We start from the raw sequence: 7500 nt of genomic DNA, 5'->3' as shown, positions 1-7500 counted from the left end.
CAATTATGGAGGCTAAGAAGTCCTGAGGGTATGTGTGTGTGTGTGTGTGTTATTGTATGGAATTGGCTCATGCAATTATGGAGGCTAAGAATTCCTGAGTGTGTGTGTGTGTGTGTGTGTGTGTGTTATTATAGGGAACTGGCTCATGCAATTATGGAGGCTAAGAAGTCCTGAGTGTGTGTGTGTCTGTGTGTGTGTGTGTTTGTGTGTGTTATTATATGGAACTGGCTCATGTAATTTTGGAGGCTAAGAAGTCCTGATTGTGTGTGTGTGTGTGTGTGTGTGTGTGTGTTATTATATGGAACTGGCTCATGCAATTATGGAGGCTAAGAAGTCCTGAGTCTGTGTGTGTGTGTGTGTGTGTGTGTGTGTGTGTGTTTGTAATTATATGGAACTGGCTCATGCAATTATGGAGGCTAAGAAGTCCTGAGTGTGTGTGTGTGTGTGTGTGTGTGTTATTATAGGGAACTGGCTCATGCAATTATGGAGGCTAAGAAGTCCTGAGTGTGTGTGTGTGTGTGTGTGTGTGTGTTATTATATGGAACTGGCTCATGCAATTATGGAGGCTAAGAAGTCCTGAGTGTGTGTGTGTGTGTGTGTGTGTGTGTGTGTTTTATTATATGGAACTGGCTCATGCAATTATGGACGCTACGAAGTTCTGAGTGTGTGTGGGTGTGTGTGTTATTATATGCAACTGGCTCATGCAATAATGGAGGCTAAGAAGTCCTGAGTGTGTGTGTGTGTGTGTGTGTGTGTGTGTGTGTGTGTGTGTGTTATTATATGGAACTGGCTCATGCAATTATGGAGGCTAAGAAGTCCTGAGTGTGTGTGTGTGTGTGTGTGTTATTATATGGAAGGGGCTCATGCAATTATGGAGGCTAAGAAGTCCTGAGTGAGTTTGTGTGTGTGTGTGTTTGAGTGTGTGTGTGTGTTATTATATGGAACTGGCTCATGCAACTATGGAGGCTAAGAAGTCCTGAGTGTGTTTGTGTGTGTGTGTGTTTGAGTGTGTGTGTGCGTTATTATAAGGAACTGGCTCATGCAATTATGGAGGCTAAGAAGTCCTGAGTGTGTCTGTGTGTGTGTGTGTGTGTGTGTGTGTGTGTGTTATTGTATGGAACTGGCTCATGCAACTATGGAGGCTAAGAAGTCCTGAGTGTGTGTGTGTGGGTGTGTGTGTTATTATATGGAAGGGGCTCATGCAATTATGGAGGCTAAGAAGTCCTGAGTGTGTTTGTGTGTGTGTGTGTTTGTGTGTGTGTGTGTGTTATTATATGGAACTGGCTCATGCAATTATGGAGGCTAAGAAGTCCTGAGTGTGTGTGTGTGTGTGTGTGTGTGTGTTATAATATTGAACTGGCTCATGCAATTATGGAGGCTAAGAAGTCCTGAGTGTGTGTGTGTGTGTGTGTGTGTTATTATATGGAACTGGCTCGTGCAATTATGGTGGCTAAGAAGTCCTGAGTGTGTGTGTGTGTGTGTGTGTGTGTGTGTGTGTGTGTTATTATATGGAAGGGGCTCATGCAATTATGGAGGCTAAGAAGTCCTGAGTGTGTGTGTGTGTGTGTGTGTGTGTGTTATTATTTGGAACTGGCTCATGCAATTATGGAGGCTAAGAAGTCCTGAGTGTGTGTGTGTGTGTGTTATTATATGGAACTGGCTCATGCAATTATGGAGGCTAAGAAGTCCTGAGTGTGTGTGTGTGTGTGTGTGTGTGTGTGTGTGTTATTATATGGAACTGGCTCATGCAATTATGGAGGCTATGAAGTCCTGTGAGTGTGTGTGTGTGTGTGTGTGTGTGTGTTATTATATTGAACCGGCTCATGCAATTATGGAGGCTAAGAAGTCCTGAGTGTGTGTGTGTGTGTGTGTTATTATATGGAACTGGCTCATACAATTATGGAGGCTAAGAAGTCCTGAGAGTGTGTGTGTGTGTGTATGTGTGTGTGTGTGTGTTATTATATTGAACCGGCTCATGCAATTATGGAGGCTAAGAAGTCCTGAGTGTGTGTGTGTGTGTGTTATTATATGGAACTGGCTCATGCAATTATGGAGGCTAAGAAGTCCTGAGTGTGTGTGTGTGTGTGTGTGTGTGTGTGTGTGTGCGTTATTATATGGAACTGGCTCATGCAATTATGGAGGCTAAGAAGTCCTGAGTGTGTCTGTGTGTGTGTCTGTGTGTGTGTGTTATTATATGGAACTGGCTCATGCAATTATGGAGGCTAAGAAGTCCTGAGTGTGTGTGTGTGTGTGTGTGTGTGTGTGTGTGTTATTATATGGAACTGGCTCATGCAATTATGGAGGCTAAGAAGTCCTGAGGGTATGTGTGTGTGTGTGTGTGTTATTGTATGGAATTGGCTCATGCAATTATGGAGGCTAAGAATTCCTGAGTGTGTGTGTGTGTGTGTGTGTGTGTGTGTTATTATAGGGAACTGGCTCATGCAATTATGGAGGCTAAGAAGTCCTGAGTGTGTGTGTGTCTGTGTGTGTGTGTGTTTGTGTGTGTTATTATATGGAACTGGCTCATGTAATTTTGGAGGCTAAGAAGTCCTGATTGTGTGTGTGTGTGTGTGTGTGTGTGTGTGTTATTATATGGAACTGGCTCATGCAATTATGGAGGCTAAGAAGTCCTGAGTCTGTGTGTGTGTGTGTGTGTGTGTGTGTGTGTGTGTGTTTGTAATTATATGGAACTGGCTCATGCAATTATGGAGGCTAAGAAGTCCTGAGTGTGTGTGTGTGTGTGTGTGTGTGTTATTATAGGGAACTGGCTCATGCAATTATGGAGGCTAAGAAGTCCTGAGTGTGTGTGTGTGTGTGTGTGTGTGTGTTATTATATGGAACTGGCTCATGCAATTATGGAGGCTAAGAAGTCCTGAGTGTGTGTGTGTGTGTGTGTGTGTGTGTGTGTTTTATTATATGGAACTGGCTCATGCAATTATGGACGCTACGAAGTTCTGAGTGTGTGTGGGTGTGTGTGTTATTATATGCAACTGGCTCATGCAATAATGGAGGCTAAGAAGTCCTGAGTGTGTGTGTGTGTGTGTGTGTGTGTGTGTGTGTGTGTGTTATTATATGGAACTGGCTCATGCAATTATGGAGGCTAAGAAGTCCTGAGTGTGTGTGTGTGTGTGTGTGTTATTATATGGAAGGGGCTCATGCAATTATGGAGGCTAAGAAGTCCTGAGTGAGTTTGTGTGTGTGTGTGTTTGAGTGTGTGTGTGTGTTATTATATGGAACTGGCTCATGCAACTATGGAGGCTAAGAAGTCCTGAGTGTGTTTGTGTGTGTGTGTGTTTGAGTGTGTGTGTGCGTTATTATAAGGAACTGGCTCATGCAATTATGGAGGCTAAGAAGTCCTGAGTGTGTCTGTGTGTGTGTGTGTGTGTGTGTGTGTGTGTGTTATTGTATGGAACTGGCTCATGCAACTATGGAGGCTAAGAAGTCCTGAGTGTGTGTGTGTGGGTGTGTGTGTTATTATATGGAAGGGGCTCATGCAATTATGGAGGCTAAGAAGTCCTGAGTGTGTTTGTGTGTGTGTGTGTTTGTGTGTGTGTGTGTGTTATTATATGGAACTGGCTCATGCAATTATGGAGGCTAAGAAGTCCTGAGTGTGTGTGTGTGTGTGTGTGTGTGTGTTATAATATTGAACTGGCTCATGCAATTATGGAGGCTAAGAAGTCCTGAGTGTGTGTGTGTGTGTGTGTGTGTTATTATATGGAACTGGCTCGTGCAATTATGGTGGCTAAGAAGTCCTGAGTGTGTGTGTGTGTGTGTGTGTGTGTGTGTGTGTGTGTTATTATATGGAAGGGGCTCATGCAATTATGGAGGCTAAGAAGTCCTGAGTGTGTGTGTTTTTGTGTGTGTGTGTGTGTTATTATATGGAACTGGCTCATGCAATTATGGAGGCTAAGAAGTCCTGAGTGTGTGTGTGTGTGTGTGTGTTATTATATGGAACTGGCTCATGCAATTATGGAGGCTAAGAAGTCCTGAGTGTGTGTGTGTGTGTGTGTGTGTGTGTGTATGTGTTATTACATGGAACTGGCTCATGCAATTATGGAGACTAAGAAGTCCTGAGTGTGTGTGTGTGTGTGTGTGTGTGTGTATGTCTTATTATATGGAACTGGCTCATGCAATTATGGAGGCTGAGAAGTCTTGAGTGTGTGTGTGTGTGTGTGTGTGTGTGTGTGTGTGTTTGTTATTATATGGAACTGGCTCATGCAATTATGGAGGCTTAGAAGTCCTGAGTGTGTGTGTGTGTGTTTGTGGGTGTGTGTTTGTGTGTGTGTGTTATTATATGGAACTGGCTCATGCAATTATGGAGGCTAAGAAGTCCTGAGTGTGTGTGTCTGTGTCTGTATGTGTGTGTGTGTGTGTGTTATTATATGGAACTGGCTCATGCAATTATGGAGGCTAAGAAGTCCTGAGTGTGTGTGTCTGTGTCTATATGTGTGTGTGTGTGTGTTATTATATGGAACTGGCGCATGCAATTATGGAGGCTAAGAAGTCCTGAGTGTGTGTGTCTGTGTCTATATGTGTGTGTGTGTGTGTTATTATATGGAACTGGCTCATGCAATTATGGAGGCTAAGAAGTCCTGAGTGTGTGTGTGTGTGTGTGTGTGTGTGTGTGTGTCTGTTATTATATGGAACTGGCTCATGCAATTATGGAGGCTAAGAAGTCCTGAGAGTGTGTGTGTGTGTGTGTGTGTGTGTGTTATTATATGGAACTGGCTCATGCAATTATGGAGGCTAAGAAGTCCTGAGAGTGTGTGTGTGTGTATGTGTGTGTGTGCGTGTTATTATATGGAACTGGCACATGCAATTATGGAGGCTAAGAAGTCCTGAGTGTGTGTGAAAGTGTGTGTGTGTCTGTGTGTGTGTGTGTTATTATATGGAACTGGCTCATGCAATTATGGAGGCTAAGAAGTCCTGAGTGTGTATGTGTGTGTGTGTGTGTGTGTGTGTGCGTTATTATAATTAACTGGCTCATGCAACTATGGAGGCTAAGAAGTCCTGAGTGTGTCTCTGTGTGTGTGTGTGTGTGTGTGTTATTATATGGAACTGCCTCATGCAATTATGGAGGCTAAGAAGTCCTGAGTGTGTGTGTGTTTGTGTGTGTGTGTGTGTTATTATATGGAACTGGCTCATGCAATTATGGGGGCTAAGAAGTCCTGAGAGTGTGTGTGTGTGTGTGTGTGTGTGTTATTATATGGAACTGGCTCATGCAATTATGGAGGCTAAGAAGTCCTGAGGGTATGTGTGTGTGTGTGTGTTATTATATGGAAGGGGCTCATGCAATTATGGAGGCTAAGAAGTCCTGAGTGTGTGTGTTTGTGTGTGTGTGTTATTATATGGAACTGGCTCATGCAATTATGGAGGCTAAGAAGTCCTGAGTGTGTGTGTGTGTGTGTGTGTGTGTGTGTGTGTGTGTGTGTTATTATATGGAACTGGCTCATGCAATTATGGAGGCTAAGAAGTCCTGAGTGTGTGTGTGTGTGTGTGTGTTATTATATGGAACTGGCTCATGCAATTATGGAGGCTAAGAAGTCCTGAGTGTGTGTGTGTGTGTGTGTGTGTGTGTGTGTGTGCGCGCGCGTTATTATATGGAACTGGCTCATGCAATTATGGAGGCTAAGATGTCCTGAGTGTGTCTGTCTGTGTGTGTGTGTGTGTGTGTGTGTGTTATTATATGGAACTGGCTCATGCAATTATGGAGGCTAAGAAGTCCTGAGTGTGTGTGTGTGTGTGTGTGTGTGTTTGTCTGTTATTATATGGAACTGGCTCATGCAATTATGGAGGCTAAGAAGTCCTGAGGGTGCGTGTGTGTGTGTGTGTGTTATTATATGGAACTGGCTCATGCAATTCTGGAGGCTAAGAAGTCCTGAGTGTGTGTGTGTGTGTGTGTGTGTGTGTGTGTGTGTGTGTGTGTTATTATATGGAACTGGCTCATGCAATTATGGAGGCTAAGAAGTCCTGAGTGTGTGTGTGTGGGTGTGTGTGTTATTATATGGAAGGGGCTCATGCAATTATGGAGGCTAAGAAGTCCTGAGTGTGTTTGTGTGTGTGTGTGTTTGTGTGTGTGTGTGTGTTATTATATGGAAGTGGCTCATGCAATTATGGAGGCAAAGAATTCCTGAGAGTGTGTGTGTGTGTATGTGTGTGTGTGTGTGTTTTTATATGGAACTGGCACATGCAATTATGGAGGCTAAGAAGTCCTGAGTGTGTGTGTGTGTGTGTGTGTGTGTGTGTGTGTGTTATTATATGGAACTGGCTCATGCAATTATGAAGGCTAAGAAGTCCTGAGTGTGTGTGTGTGTGTGTGTGTGTGTGTGTGTGTGCGCGTTATTATATGGAACTGGCTCATGCAATTATGGAGGCTAAGAAGTCCTGAGTGTGTCTGTGTGTGTGTGTGTGTGTTATTATATGGAACTGGCTCATGCAATTATGGAGTCTAAGAAGTCCTGAGGGTATGTGTGTGTGTGTGTGTTTGTGTGTTATTATAGGGAACTGGCTCATGCAATTATGGAGGCTAAGAAGTCCTGAGTGTGTGTGTGTGTGTGTGTGTGTGTTATTATTTGGAATTGGCTCATGCAATTATGGAGGCTAAGAAGTCCTGAGTGTGTGTGTGTGTGTGTTATTATATGGAACTGGCTCATGCAATTATGGAGGCTAAGAAGTCCTGAGTGTGTGTGTGTGTGTGTGTGTGTGTGTGTGTTATTTTATGGAACTGGCTCATGCAATTATGGAGGCTATGAAGTCCTGTGAGTGTGTGTGTGTGTGTGTGTGTGTGTGTGTTATTATATTGAACCGGCTCATGCAATTATGGAGGCTAAGAAGTCCTGAGTGTGTGTGTGTGTGTGTGTTATTATATGGAACTGGCTCATACAATTATGGAGGCTAAGAAGTCCTGAGAGTGTGTGTGTGTGTGTATGTGTGTGTGTGTGTGTTATTATATGGAACTGGCACATGCAATTATGGAGGCTAAGAAGTCCTGAGTGTGTGTGTGTGTGTGTGTGTTATTATATGGAACTGGCTCATGCAATTATGGAGGCTAAGAAGTCCTGAGTGTGTGTGTGTGTGTGTGTGTGTGTGTGTGTGTGCGTTATTATATGGAACTGGCTCATGCAATTATGGAGGCTAAGAAGTCCTGAGTGTGTCTGTGTGTGTGTCTGTGTGTGTGTGTTATTATATGGAACTGGCTCATGCAATTATGGAGGCTAAGAAGTCCTGAGTGTGTGTGTGTGTGTGTGTGTGTGTGTGTGTGTGTGTTATTATATGGAACTGGCTCATGCAATTATGGAGGCTAAGAAGTCCTGAGGGTATGTGTGTGTGTGTGTGTGTTATTGTATGGAATTGGCTCATGCAATTATGGAGGCTAAGAATTCCTGAGTGTGTGTGTGTGTGTGTGTGTGTGTGTGTGTTTGTGTGTGTTATTATATGGAACTGGCTCATGTAATTTTGGAGGCTAAGAAGTCCTGATTGTGTGTGTGTGTGTGTGTGTGT

This window comes from Cynocephalus volans, chromosome X, assembly GCF_027409185.1.
Source record: "Cynocephalus volans isolate mCynVol1 chromosome X, mCynVol1.pri, whole genome shotgun sequence".
In the NCBI taxonomy this organism is placed as follows: domain Eukaryota; kingdom Metazoa; phylum Chordata; class Mammalia; order Dermoptera; family Cynocephalidae; genus Cynocephalus; species Cynocephalus volans.
This window is presented reverse-complemented; position numbering follows the sequence as displayed.